General features: G+C 39.9%; 1 protein-coding gene across 10 annotated transcripts in view; it reads left to right on the top strand.

Moving 5' to 3' along the window:
• The window catches only part of HYDIN (HYDIN axonemal central pair apparatus protein), a 358,050-nt gene that overhangs the window by 20,628 nt on the left and 322,606 nt on the right, over nt 1–14,816 (top strand). For 9 of the 10 annotated variants that reach the window (XR_005990460.1, XR_005990461.1, XR_005990462.1 and 6 more), the window contains exon 1: nt 6,706–6,780. The exons of the other annotated variant lie outside the window; for it this stretch is intronic. The gene's annotated coding sequence lies outside the window, so the exon portion shown is untranslated. Of the gene's footprint in view, nt 1–6,705; nt 6,781–14,816 lie in introns of those variants that run through there. 10 annotated transcript variants of the gene reach the window in all.

The raw sequence follows: 14,816 nt of genomic DNA, 5'->3' as shown, positions 1-14,816 counted from the left end.
CCTGTGCCACATTAATTTTCAAGTGGTTCTTGTTTTCATCACAGCAGTTATTGGAAACCCCACTTTGACATGATTTGGTCATTGAAAACAGTATAATAATCTAGTGTTGAAACTGTGGACTATTATAAGCTAGTAGTTTTCCAACAGATACATCTGTGATTCCTGTGAAAATTTAAAATATCCAGAGACACTCCTGTGAATTCAATGTAGTGCCCTGAGATGCCTCAGCACACACTTTGAGAAATGTGACACTAGACCAGACATGAAGCTGGCTTGAGGTAGATTAGTGGCAAGAGAATTGAAAAGAAGTGGGATAATCTGATGGTGTATGGAAGTGAAAAATTGAAGGCAGGGAAAACTTCTCTAAAAATGGCAAAGGAACAGGATGTGGGGATGGAGGAAAGAGGTTTGGAAAATGAAATTTGGGGCCTGGCTGAGAGAACTCCTATGTAGTAGAGGGCTTTGAGGACTCTCATTTTCTTAAGAATGACTACTGTCCTCCATATAGGAGTGGCCCTGGCCTCTGTACCATTCAGTGTGACTTGCCTCTGGCAGATGATTGAACTGGAGGAGTATGTTGCACTCAAGTCAGCCTAAGCCAGTTGGATTTTCCCTTCCAAGAATTTGTGATTAAAACTTACTGTGTTCATTTCCTATGATGGTGGCAAAAAATTACCACTAACTAGGTGGCTTCAAACAGCAGAAATTTATTCTTTCACAGTTCTGGAGGCTAGAAGTCTGAAATCAAGGCATAGGCAGGCCCACACTTGCTTTGGAGGCTCTGGGGAGAATCCTTTCTTGCCTCTTCCAGTTACTGGTGGCTGTTGGGGGCCCTTGGCTTCCTTGACCATACCACTCCAATCTTTGCTCTGTGCTCACGTTGCTACCTCTTCTTTATGTGTCTGTGACTTCTCTCATTCTACCTTTTACAGGGTTGATAGATTTAGGATGTACCTGGATAATTTGGGATAATCTCATATTTCAAGACCCTTAATTACATCTGCAAAGACCTTTTTTTTTTTCCAAATAAGGTAACATTCATACAGTATGGGTAGTGGGATCTGAACATACCTTTTTCAAAGCCACCATTTAACCCACTACCCTTGGAGACTTAGAGATAATTGGGCGCAGAGAGGATGGGTATCTATGGCATTGGGATGACTGTTTTGTAAGATTTGGGTAGGGGATGGAGACAGGTCTAAGGTGAAAAGAAAAAATGACACAGGTATCTATAGAGAAGTAGGGGCATTTGGGCACAGGGAGAGGTAGGCAGACAGAGGGACCAGCCCTGCTTTGGTTCTGTTTAATTTTCCATTTCTTGGTTCCTATACCCTAAGGATCCAGCTGCCCTCAGGTCCTATGATTTAGGTGAATTCTTCAGTTAAATCTCCTATTGGCCTAAGATAGTTGGAGTGAGTTTCTCTAATTTTCAACCAAGAGCCTTGATGAAGGCAAAATAGCAGGAGGGTGGGAGATTGGTCTCAATTTTGGCAAACCTTCAGTCTCCTTAAGCTTGTGATTTATGCTACCCAAGCATCAACAGAAAATTTTGGCAGTGGCTACTCACAAAATGAGGCTGATTAGAATGTGGTAGGTTTTTTTTGTTTGTTTTGTTTTGTTTTGTTTTGTTTTTAAACACGAAACAGGAAAAAGTGGTTCATTTACTTCACTGTCTCAGAATGTGAGGAATTAAAATTTTTTCCTACAATAATCCCATCCTACACACTCCTCAGAGCACTTGAGAGAAATGTTTCACCTTGAGCTCCAGTGAAGGAAAACACAGGGATTTGCCCAGCATGGTCAGGATACAAAGGGACCAACTAGAACTCATGCCCTGTGAAAAACTGTTGGGAGACTCAGGTAGTTTAATCTGAAAAATGGAGGACTTAGATAGCCACAATGGATGTTTTTTAAACTGGAAAAATTGTCTCATAAAGGAGATCTAGGAGTCCTATTCTGTGTTATATCAGGAAGAAGTTTTCAAAAATTTTCACTGTTCGAATATGGAGTGTCAGTGTGTGATCTTAGGTTTGAGAAAGTGTGAGAAATAAGCAGCTTAAAGAAACAAAAGACTGAGCCCCTTGAGGGCAGGGACAGTATCGTATTTGCTGAGTACACTCAGTACCTAACATAAGCTCAGTGCTTAGTGGGTTCTCAGTCAAAGCTTGGTAAAGAGCAAGAGCTTAAGCAGAAGTCAGATGTCTTAAGCTGGTTTGGGTTGCTATGACAAAAATACAATACACTGAGTGAGTTGAACAGTTCTGGAAGCTGGGAAGTCTAAGATCAAGGTGTCAGCAGATTCAGTGTCTGCTGAGAGCCCACTTCCTGGTTTGTAGACTATCTTTTTGCTGTAACCTTACATGGTGGATGGGTTCTAGGGAGCTCTCTGCAGTCTATTTTATAAAGGCACTAACCCCGTTCATGAGGGCTTCACCCTCTTGATCGAATCACCCAACGGCCCCACTTCTTAATACCATCACATTGGGGGTTAGTGAATTTCAAATTTTGAATAATGACACAAATACTTAGTCTTTAGCACTGGTCAGCTATTTGGAGGTGATGGCAAAGAGACAGAAAACTAGACTGAAGGGTGGTGATAATACTAATAGAATGATAGTTTTCCTTTATTAAACACTTAGTTTATGTTATTGTCTCATGCTTCACCAATTGTATGCAGTAGTTGCTCCTATTTTACAGGTGTGGTAACTTAACTACAGAGAGGTTACATAGCAAACTCCACACAGGGAGTAAGTTCAGAACTGAAGTCATGTCATAATAGTAAGAAAAATTATTGCTCATGTATTATTCTAAAAATTGTATACACATTGATTTCTATGGCTCTTTGTAGTGAATTCATGCTTTCTGGGTATGTGCTCCCTACGTTCTTGACCATGGCCCTTCTCTGCGGTCCCCTGGACCAGGATTGCTGAGGTGGGCTGCGTAGGCTTGAGGCCCCAGGGTAACAGGCCAACTTAACCACTCTGAAGTCTAAGGAGGGCTAAGTCTTCACTGCTCATTGACCCAGTGATCTGCTCACACCTTGGAAAGAACAGGCCCTGGCCTCATCTCTTATCCCATACAAGTGTGAGGTTCTGTAGGGGTCTGGCAGATGCAGAATTGAGACGGTTTTCATCTTTCCTGTTGAAGGCACATAAATGGAAGTAAGCAAAGATCCCCAAATTTGATCCACTTATTAATGCCTGAAATTAGTTTTCAGCGGGATATCCATTTCTAGATGCATGGCTTTTTAAACATTTTTGCATTTGTTTTTCCCTTTGTTGCCCGCCCACCTGTCTATCTAGCACTGAGAACAAGCCAGGCTTTCATCACCATGCAGCAGCTGCAGATAGACCCTGAGGGAATAGCAGCTCTCAGAAGCCCCAGAAAGGCCTCTAGGGGTTGGGGATTAAATGCCAATCTTAGGTCTGGCTCCGAGGTGCTATGCGACTTTAGATAATCTGTTTTTCTCCCTGTAATAATATGCACTTTAATCCTTAACTTTATATATCTTCTACTGCTCTGTACACTTCAAGAATAACACATGTTCCTGCTTGTATTTATAGCCTGTCTCATATTTCTTCTGTAACCCTTAAGTCAGACAAGCATGACTTGTGGGCTGCAGTCATAAAGCAACTTGACTTTTGTCTTGTAGTTTCTTTTTTAAAATGTCTCTGTGGGACAAATTGTTTCCCTGTCTGTGGCTGAATTCAGGTGCCAAGACCTTTACAGATCCTCCTGGGTGTCAAGATCCAGTCTCAGTACCGTTGTTAAAATGTTATGTCCAAGGTGATGGTCAAAACTTTTAAGTATGGCTTCTCTCCTGTTTTAGCTTGGGCTGCTGCAAGTAGGAATGCTACAGCTGGGGAATGAGAGTGGGGTCACCTTCTTCTTTCCTGTTGTCTTCTACTTGGGCTCATTGCCAGCCTCTGCACCTGTGCCCCAAGTTGGGCAACTGTTTTCTGGCCCCGTTGGGATTGGAGCATGAAGAGGGAGGAAAGAAATAGACAATAAGAAAATTGTTATTGTCTGATGCTGCCATGATTAAGATGATACTTCTACTTGTGGGGCACTTTCAGGAATATTTCAGAAAGCTTACCCTCATCACCAGGCATCTGTACCCTGTAGTTCTTGTAATGGGGTATCTCTTGTTTGCCTGGTCCTTGGCCCCTAGGAACCTAACAATCTTTGATGAAGTCTCTTGTTGCACCAGATTTTCCTCTCAGAACGGATCCAAAATGACCCTACCCATCTTTCTTGTGTGGCCCATACCTGCTCTATAGAAAACCCCCATGCATTTTTTTTTAACCTTGATATATCCTGGAGGCTTGGGGCAGGTTGTCCCCAACAAACCAATTCTTCCTTTGCTTTCTGCTGACTAGTTCACCCATCTCTTGCCCTTTAGAACTTCCAGGTAGGATTCAGACACAAGCCCTCTGTGCCCTCTGATATGGCAAACTCACTGGTGGTCCCTGTAAAAACCTTTCTTTAGACTAGAGATTAGGAGATGGGGTTCACAGCTGGGCTCTCTTCCCCAGTCACCTATTCCTGGACCTATTTTCTTTGGAAATTCTTGTTCTAGTTCTTCTATTTGAGGTTGCTATCTATCCTGCTTCAGGTGAAATGTCTCTTTCATTTTTAAAGTTATGTACATTTTTATTTATTTATTTAAAGTATCTCTACACCCAATATGGGGCTCAAACTCATGATCAAGAGTTATGTGCTCCTTTGATTGAGCCAGCTAGGTGCTCCCTGAAATGTCTGTCTTAATATCTGAAATAAGATGTCACTTGTTTATTCAACTAGCATTAAGCTCCCACTAGACCAGTGCTAGCTAGTAGAAATATAATGCAAGCCACATACATAATTTAACACTTTCTAGCATGTCAACCTAATGATTAGAAACAAGAAACAAGTGAAAATAACTTTAATAATAATAATCTTGTTTAACCCAATATATCCAAAATGTTATTTCGGTATGAAATCAATATTAAAAATTATTAATGAGATATTTTACAGTCTTGTTTTACACTATGTCTTTGAAATCTGCAGTTTATACTTGCTTCACGTTCCAGTGTGGACCAGCCACATACCAAGTGCTCAATGGTCACATGTGTCTGGTGGCTACTGTAATAGACTGCATGGCGGTAGAGTGAGCTCTATAGGCAAGACTGGTGATCTTGGTCATCACTATATATCACAGTGCTTGGCATATGGTAAACACTGGATATTTGTGAAATAGAACTGAAATATAATAGAATGAAGAAATTATCCAGAGACTTGTTCAATGACTTTCCACACCATGTATAGTCTAAATCATTCAATTCTGCCTACATTAAATTAGTCCACGTGGTTTGTAATTCATTTACTCTGTAAGCATTTATGCTTCATAAAGGCAGAGATGTTTTGCTCTTATCCTCACGATTCACTGTAGTTCCTAGTTTTGTGATATGGAGGTTCATGTAGTCAACGGATATTTATTTGGCGTCCATGCCAAGCCAGTTATTTGAAGTGCTGGGGATCCTGTGTTGAGTCCTATCCTCAGGGAGCTCACAGACAATACAGAGTCATGAGGGCTATGAAGGAAAGAAAGGGTGATATGATAGGGTGTGACTGGGGATGGGCAGGTAAAGGAGGAGGGAGAAGTTGCTAGTCCTTTGAAGAGCTAGGTTAAGGTCAATCTGATAGTCTTTTCTCACACTCTTGCAAACTGTCTTCTTTTCAGCTGTATTGGCCTTTCATTTTCTGCAACATTCAAGTTCATTTCTTTTTTTTTTTTTAAAGTTCATTTCTTTTAACTGCTTTTCTTTTGCCTGTGTTGCTGTCTTCCTTGCTGGTGTCTTCTCACATCTTGGCTCAAATGCCATCTCCTCAGCGTGAACCTCTCTGACCACCCTGTTTATAGGGCGTGTTACCTTAGACACTTTCTACCATATCACCACATTTTATATATTATCAGAAACTGAGATGATCTTGTTTATTCATCTGTTGTTTCCTACACCACAAGGAAAACTCTAAGAAATTAGGGATTTTGTCTTTACAATTGCTATACTCCTGTGGCTAGAAAGGTGCTTCTTTGACAAATGTATGACTCATAATTAATGATCAATAGTTATTTATTGAATGAATGAATGAATGAATGAACGAATGAAAGTCAAGAGATAGTTCGAGTCTTTGAGAGATGTCTCAAGGCAGGATTTGAATGAGGCCACAGTCTAAATGAAGTCTGGGAAGAAGCACACTATTTGTGTCTGTGATCTCTGAGAAGGAAGAAGGGGTTAATGCATATAGAAACTATTCGTTCCGACTGTCTTGGGTTCTGGCTCAGGCTCCTTTGAGAATCTATACTTAGAGACCACCCTACCGGTTAAATGGATATAAACTTTTACAGATAACTTAAGAAGGTTCATGCACATTTTACCTGAAGAGGTAAAACTGACTCCAGGTTAAACATTCCTGAGGAAATGCGAACCCTCACAGTGCCACGGGGAGACCCATGTTGAGTGAGATAATGCAGGAGCATCTTTCAAGAGGTAGGTCCGGTGCCTGCTGACGGGGCCTCTAAAGACAGAGGGGGCCTGAGAGTTCCTGAGAACAAGTTCAAGTCCGCCCGACAGCGCAGCCAGGCAGTTGCTATGGACGCTGCCTGCTCCAATCACGCCGCGGCTTGCTGAGCTGCGCCGTGCTCCGTGGTTGCTGTGGCAACGGCTGGCAACAGCTCCGGCCGCACCGAGGGGAGCAGGAGCTCGGAGCCGGCTGCGGGGCCCCAGGGCGGCGGCGCCTGTGAGTTGGCCGCAGGGTCTTGGTGGGGAACAGGGCGCAGAGCTGACGGGCAGTCGGGGCTGTTCCAGGGTCCGAGGTCCTGGCAGCGATCAAGGGGTCGCAGCGCGAGGGGCTTAGGGACTGGCCGGGGCATCCTCTCCTCGTGCTCCCACCCTTCGTCTCAGGGGCCCCTCAGGTTTTCCAGACCCCGCTCCTCCTCAGCCTCCCCCGGCCCCTTCTTCTCATTCCCATGACAATAGCAGAGCCTCCCACCGGGGTGTTCGCTTTGCTTCCAACTTCTATTTAGCCCCGAGGCCTCGAAGCAATCATTTTTCAAAGATTTTGTGTTTCGTGGCCCAGGCGGGGTGCCACGCTCCCACCCCTGGTCCTCCGCACTGCACTCTCCTTCCCAGGAGGACCCTGACGATCGAGGTCTCACCAATACACCCTCAGATGTACTTCATCTATATGGTCGCATTTCATAGCCACGGTCCTGCTCTAAAATGGTTCGTTTTAAGGATTAGCTCGCCTTTACAGCGGAGCATTCTAGGCTCAGCAAGTGCCCCATGACGAGGGCGAGTGAGTGCCCGTTGCTATGACTCACCACCTATGCTGGATGCCAGGTGTATTGTCCTCTGTGTGTGCTCAACTGTTTACCTTGGATTTGTTTCTTGCTCCCTTCCTCTAGTAAGTCTTGGCCTTTTGATTTCATAATATTTCAAATACTATGTATTTTATCAAGATGATTCTTCCCTACTCTTCTTTACTCCTTAAAGTAATCAACGTCCTACTTCATATCCAGTACTAAGGTATTTTGCAGGAGAAAAAAAAATAGTGTTGCCCACAGGATCTGTGACATACTCTTGATTAGGCTATTTGGTGGAGTCACATTTTACTCTGTTAGTTTCAGAAGTCATTGCTAAGCACAAAATTGGCCTCAGTCAGAAATATCCCCGGACAGTCCCTTAAATCACTTCGAACAACCCAGTTCAGAAATTGAACCATTGAAAAGCCTTCATTCTGAGAATATTTAAGATTCCAATTTATACACTTTTCCTATATGTCACCATAAATTAGTAGAAGGATACATTTATCAGTTCCGTTATGTCTTTATTCTTCTAAATTTTGCTGCGGCCCTCATTTCATACTTTGCTTTCTTTTTTGACAATCTCAAGGAAGCTGGTACCATTTGAAGGGCTACTTGGACATTACTCTTTGCTTGTTGGGCTGGTAAATCCTTAGAATCATTCATGTGTACCTTCCATGGTGTTCCCAGTCTGCACTGGACTGACAGGCTTTTCCAGCAGTGACAAAACCAACACTAGCATTTTCAGGACTATCTCACCTCATTCTACAACCCACTGACGAGAACAGGAAAGACAACCACCCAACATTTTATTTTAATTTAATGTACTTAATTTAGTTTATTTGTACCACCCAACTATTTTAAAGGTTATTTTTATGTCTTTTGATTTGGCTAAGTATGAATGTAGTTGAAATTCCATCATCCCATTGATGTAATTTTCTTGGGGTCTTATTTTAGGGGTTGTATTCGCTCTGCATAGGCATCACCATTTGGTATTTTCAGTGTTTGAAGAGTTTGTTTTTCTGATGAGAAAATAATGGTTATCACTTTGTTATAATTTACATTTGCCAGATTACTAGTAAGATTGAGCAGTAGATGTCTATTGACTTGTTGATAACTGATCTTCTGTGGATTGCCTGTCTTTATCTGTGCCCAATTTAAATTTGACCTTTTTGTATTGATTTTTAGGATTACTGTACATACCCTGGATATTGATACTTTGTATGCCATGTTGAAATATAAATTAAATTAATATTTACTCCTGGTATGTTCTTAGCTATTTTTTAAAGTCAGGTTTATGATGTATAATTTATATACTATAAAATTCACCTCTTTTTTAGGTATACAGTTCCATGATTTTTGAAAAATATATGGTCATGTAACCACTTTAATATATAGAATGATTGATTCCATTGGCTCAAAAATTTCCCTTGTATCCAGTTGTTGTCAATCCCCTTTCCCTACCTCCAGCCCCTGGCAACCAATGATCTGATTTCCATTTCTGTATTTTCCAGAATATCATGTAAATGTATTCATAAAATATACAGCACTTTTTTTGTCTTGTTTTATTTAACACATTGATTCTAAGGTTTATACACACTGTTGCATGTAACAGTGGTTCATTCCTTATTGCTGAGTACTATTCAATTGAATGGATGTACCACCAGTCAATGGACTTCAGGTCGTCTCTCATATTTGGTGATTATGAATATATAAAGCTGCTATAAACATTCACATACAGGTCTTTGTATCAATATATTTTATTCTGGAGTGGGATTTCTAGGTTCTATGGTAAGTATATGTTTAATTTTATAAGAAACTGCCAAACTGTTTTCCAAGTGACTGTACCTTTTTGCCCTTCTGCCAGCATAGTTTTGCTTAATCTATAACCTTGCCAGCAGGTGACAATTTTGTTAATTTTAGTTATTCTTGTAGATGTGTAGTGGTATCTCATTCTATTTTTGATTTGAGTTTCTTTCATGGCTAACGGTGTTGAACAACATGTGCTTGTTACTTTATTTTGTCTTTGGTGAAGTTTCTGTTCATATCATTTGCCCCTGTCTCATTTGGTTGTCTTCTTATTGAGTTGTCTTTTAAAGTAAAAAAAAAAAAAAAAAGTTAAATTTAGAGGTAGTCCAGTTTATCACCGTTGTCTTCCATAGATTATGCTATCTAAAACTTTTTGCTTAACCCAAGTAATCATTCAATCACTTTGTTGTTTTGATATTTTGTTTTATTTTATTTGCATATGAGCAAACTTAGATTTATTTGGGGGAAATAAAATGCCTCTGACATGTGTGTGAGAATGATTCCTATAACCACAAAGTAGAGGGGAAGTTATTATTTGTTATTAGTTCGCAGCATAGTTTCACAGACTTCAAAAGAGTTTTGAGAATGTTTCTCCACGTTAGCAAAAAAATATAGAACATGAAAATTTTCATCAAGTTTGAAAGAAACCCGTATAGCTTGTGAAATCATGTTTTAGCTAACATATTTTGGGATCTGTGTAGAGATTCTTGACATATGTGTTTACGTTTATCTTTTGGGGGACAGTGTTCATAGCTTTTATCCAATTCCTAGTGGGACTCAGACCTCAAAGATCAAGGATCACTGGTTTAGAATGAACACGTGTCAGAGCACAGGGGATAGTAATACACTTGATAAAGGTTGGTATCACTGAAGGTGAAGAAACAACCTGCAGGCAGTCTCTTTGTCTCAAATGATTCCTTCTAAGATCTATTCCCTTATGAACACCGCAGAGGCACTTAGTGTTTGGCTAGTCTTCATATAAAAATGTCTTGCAGGGGAATGAGGGCTTGAAAAAAGGCAAAAATGACTGTTGGATCATGGCTGGGAGGATTTCAGGTTGGGCAGAGAAGGATAAGTGAAGAATTGATAAATCACCAGATGGCCTCCACAGAGATTTTATTTGAAAAACCATAAAGTTAGTCTTTTCATTTTTTTGAGGATTTCAAGTGCTTTAAGTTCTGATTTAAGAGTTATATTTACCCCTTGTGGTGGTAGGGAAGAAGATTCGGCTTTTAAAAAATGTTCTTTACTTAAAAAAAAAAAAAAAAAAAAAAAAAAAAAGGTTCCTGGGTAAGGTAGGTAGGGGGATGGGCTACCTGGCTGATGGGCATTAAGGAGGGGAAGTGATGGGGACACCTGAGTGGCTCAGAAAAATAAGAATGAAATGACTAAGAAATTTCTTGTAATTTCTTGGCAGTTCATAAATCTCCTCCATTTTATTTGGCATCTTCTTGCTTTAATAGGCTATCTAAAATGTCCTGAATGTAGGATTGCTCTAATAACATTATGACCTGATTGCATCTGTGTCTGTTGTTATTTAAGTCACTGTTGTAAGCCCAAGTTAAATAATGTTGCCTAATTCTATGTTCTGTACAACTATGTTGTTGATGCTTGGTTTTATTATAAATAATCCACCCAAGTTTGCAGCCGTGGCTTTGAAAAATCCCTAATTAAAATAAATTTCAAGGTTAAGCTATTTTTATTCATGCCTGAAAATAATTACCGATACTTGTGGCTTTTAAAATAATAACAGTGTTGTAAGCATATTTCAAAACCAGGAAGGCAGAAATTTGTGTTTATTAAAGCCAAAAAATTAGTCTTGCAATACTTTGGAATGTCCCTGGTAATTAATTATAGTTGATGTATATTATATGGAACCTCAAAGATTTTAGCAGGAGGTGGAAAAAGGGGGCCCTGATGTATTTCATTTTTTTCTTTTATTTATTTATTGATTTATTCATGAGAGAGAGAGAGAGAGAGAGTGAGGGAGAGAGGGAGGGAGAGAGAGAGAGGCAGAAACACAGGCAGAGGGAGAAGCAGGCCCCATGCAGGGAGCCTGATGTGGGACTCGATCCCAGGACCCCAGGATCACACCCTGAGCTGAAGGCAGGCACTAAACTGCTGAGCCACCTAGGGATCCCCTGTATTTCATTTCTGATATAATTCCTGTCACTCTCAGAGGGAATTAAAGTTTAATAAAAAAGAAAAACAAAGGGATATAACCTATGAAGAGTAATTAATAACTTTAGCTTTATCAGAATGAAATTCCATAATAAACGGTAAGCTGTCTTTTGCTAAATCATGAAATATTGCAGAGGGAAAAAGCAACATACTCTTTCACGATATGGCTCGTTATGTTAAAACTGTTAGTGGTAGGGGAGTTTTGTACTTGTTAAGCATTTGTGTTTTTACATCGCTGTGTGTAATTATAATTAAACAGATGGTTTCTGAAAAGATAGTGTGTTCTTAGCAATTAAAACTATGGCAAGCTGCTTTTCCTTTTCCCCAACATACAATTAAACTGAATGGAATCACACACCCTGTGGGTTCTTCAAAGGAAAGGTTCTGTGTAGATTCAAGTAGATTAGTATTCTGTTCTGCAGCCCTGTCATCTTGCCCCTGCAAACTGAGAGCTTTGCAGCTGCAGAGGACTTCCAAACATGGGTTTTAGGAAGTAGTTACCGCTTCTCTGCTTTCTCCCTGAATCCTATTCTTGCTGTAGGGAGATTGATAGATTATTTTTTTATTATTTTTAGAAAATATTTATTTATTTATTTGAGAAAGAGACACACACGTACACAGTGCGAGTGGAAAAGGCAGAGGGAGAGGGAGAGAGAATCTCAAGCAGACTCCATGCTGAGTGCAGAGCCTGATTCAGAGCTTGATCCCAGGACCTCAAGATGGTACCTGAGCCAAAACCAAGAGTCTTATGCCCAAACGACTGTGCCACTCAGGTCCCCCTGATAGATTACATTTTTAACTGGGATTGGTGGAACAGTCTCTAAAAACCATTGGATGTGTTGTATCTTACATAGCTTTCTAAATTCTGAAGAATTTCTAAATTCTTTCTAAATTCTTACAATTTCTAAATTGCTCAGCTAGCCCATGAAATTCCTTAAGGGCACAGGAAAATTAGATTTTTTTTTTCCTTCTTAAGATAGCAAATATTGGTGCACCTGGGTGGCTCAGTTGGTTAAGCATCTGCATTCGGCTCAGGTTATGATTACAGGGTCCTGGGATTGAGCCCCACATTGGGCTCCCTGCTCAGTGGGAAGCCTGCTTCTCCCTGTTCTGCTGCTCCTCCCCCTGCTTGTGCTCTCTCTCTCTCTCTCAAAAAAAAAAAAAAAAATTTAAAAAGAAAAAGACAACGAATATTGACATGTTTGCTTGTGAAAAGATTCTTTCATTTTGGAGTTTTTAATCAAAAGAATATAGAATTTACTTTGGAGTCCAGGAAAACCAAATTATGTTTCATTTACAATTCCTTTTACAACAAGGAAACTTTAGGAGATTTTTCAACAAGGATTCAGTGCCCTGTGAAATATTTCGCCTTTCAAAATATAGCTTTGTGGCCAGTGGCCCCTCCCTGGAACCAGACCCCAGCAGTGTTAATGGGTCTCCCCCAGAGCAGTGCAGTTTGAGCCTGTGGTGCTCTGTTCACAGATGAAACCTTGAAAGAAGTGTTTTGTTTGCACGAGCACAAATAGGACCGAATATACTTTCAGTGATTTTAGGTACAGGCTTTTGTGCCCACAAGTAAGCAGTTATTTGCTGGGGTAATTAACCATCTGCACTTTATTATGGGAGTGCAGCTGGCTAATTATGCCCGGTGCCCTAGGGCAGGTTCAACTTCTCATCTGCATAAGAAGTGGGTTTGCAGCAAAGGACACTGACCTTTACAAATGAGCCCCTAAATTTAACCAGTTCAGTTGGAGGTCACCACTCATGGATCTTTGTTTTATTTTGTTTTGTTCAGAAGTGAAATTTATATATGGCTAATGATATTTCTATTTGTAAAGCAATTAATAACAGAACCATAGGACAGCCATATTATGATGAGCCAGGGACAATGAGATCCCTGCTGAGTTCAAATTGTTTTGGTTACTTATTTTGAAAAAAGTGGCACATCAATATGGATGTATGTATATTCGTGAACTTGTACAGAAACTTTACATGAGGTAAATTGGTGTATTAACCATTGCAGAGTCATTTTCAGCAACAGTTGTACATTTTTCTAGTACTCATCCAGTAGTTGTATGTTATTGTATAGATTGTTTGAAGAAACAACATAATGCTGGAGAGCAGAGTCTTACATTTCAAGGCAGTTTAAGTTCAAGAACAATGTTAAGTGTGAAGGGGATGTGCTGGGGTGAACTTCCCATATTTGTCTGTCTGAAATTGTCCTGAATTCACCCTTATTCTTGAAAGATATTTTTGCTGGTTATAGAATTTTAAAATGGCAGGTTTTTTTTCTTCTGACACATTTGAATTCATCATCCTACCATCTTCCGGCTTCCACTATATTGATAGATTAGCTTTTAATGTAACCACAGCTCTGTTGAAAATAATTTTTTATTGGCTTTTTAAACCATTTTTCTCTTTATTTTTGGTTTTCTTCACCCTAAGATTGAGTCCAGGTATGGATTTTTCCCCCCCCTTCATCTACATAGCTTGGGATTTGATGGGTTTTTGGAACCTATAAATTGGTGTCTCCCAGCATTTCAGTAGACTGCCCAGCTAGTTAGTTTTTAGTTACTGCCTCTGACTCTTCTCTGGTCACTCAAGGCTCTCATGACCTCAGTCTCTGTCCTTCATGTCTCTGGACCTCCCTTGTGTGTTTTCTGTTCCTTTGTCACTCCATGTACTGACCTGCCTAATTCTTCTGATCCATTTTCTTGCTCAGTCATGTTCTCTTCAGCTATTTAAAATATGCTTTTTACTTTTCCAAATCTGTAAATTTAGTCTCTGTATCTTTTGTTGCCAGATGTTCTATTTGAATCTTTTTTGAATCTTCTATACAACTCCCCCCTACAGCATTTTGTTTTTAAAAGTGTTCACATCTAAAGAAAACTTGAAGTAATCACCGTACCTAAATACCCTTTACTTGGGGCCATCAGTTGTTGTTCCCATTCTGCCACATTGGCTTTTGCACACTCTCTCTCTCTTTCTCTTCTGAACCATTTGAAAGCAATGTAAATTAAATTTTATAAATTTTATAGTTAGGAGGTATTTGCTAAGATTAAGAACATTATTTTATGTAACCAAAGTGTTGTTATCACAGTCTACAAACTTAAAAAAGATATACTATTGTCTGATAGGCACTCCATGTTCATATTCCCCAGTTTTTTAAAAAAAATTTATTTATTTATTTGAGAGAGTGCCTAAGGTGAAAATATTTCTTATTATACTTCTCATCTCGAGCAGACTCTAATCATTGACTTCTGCCTCAGCAAGTTCACCAAACAAAGCCCCAGTTGTTCAGGATTAGCAAGTGCCCTGGGACAGAAGTGGCTATAGAGTTTTAGTTCTTTGCTTACTTCTCTGGTGTTTGATTGCATTTAGATATTGGCCTGGTAATTGCTCACTGTGTTGATAGCTTTTTAATACTTTTAGGGGGAATTAACATTTATTTTTCCCCTAAAGTTTTTAATTAGTGTTCACA

The sequence above is a fragment of the Vulpes lagopus genome, chromosome 10 (genome assembly GCF_018345385.1).
Source record: "Vulpes lagopus strain Blue_001 chromosome 10, ASM1834538v1, whole genome shotgun sequence".
Classification (NCBI taxonomy): domain Eukaryota; kingdom Metazoa; phylum Chordata; class Mammalia; order Carnivora; family Canidae; genus Vulpes; species Vulpes lagopus.
This window is presented reverse-complemented; position numbering and strand designations above follow the sequence as displayed.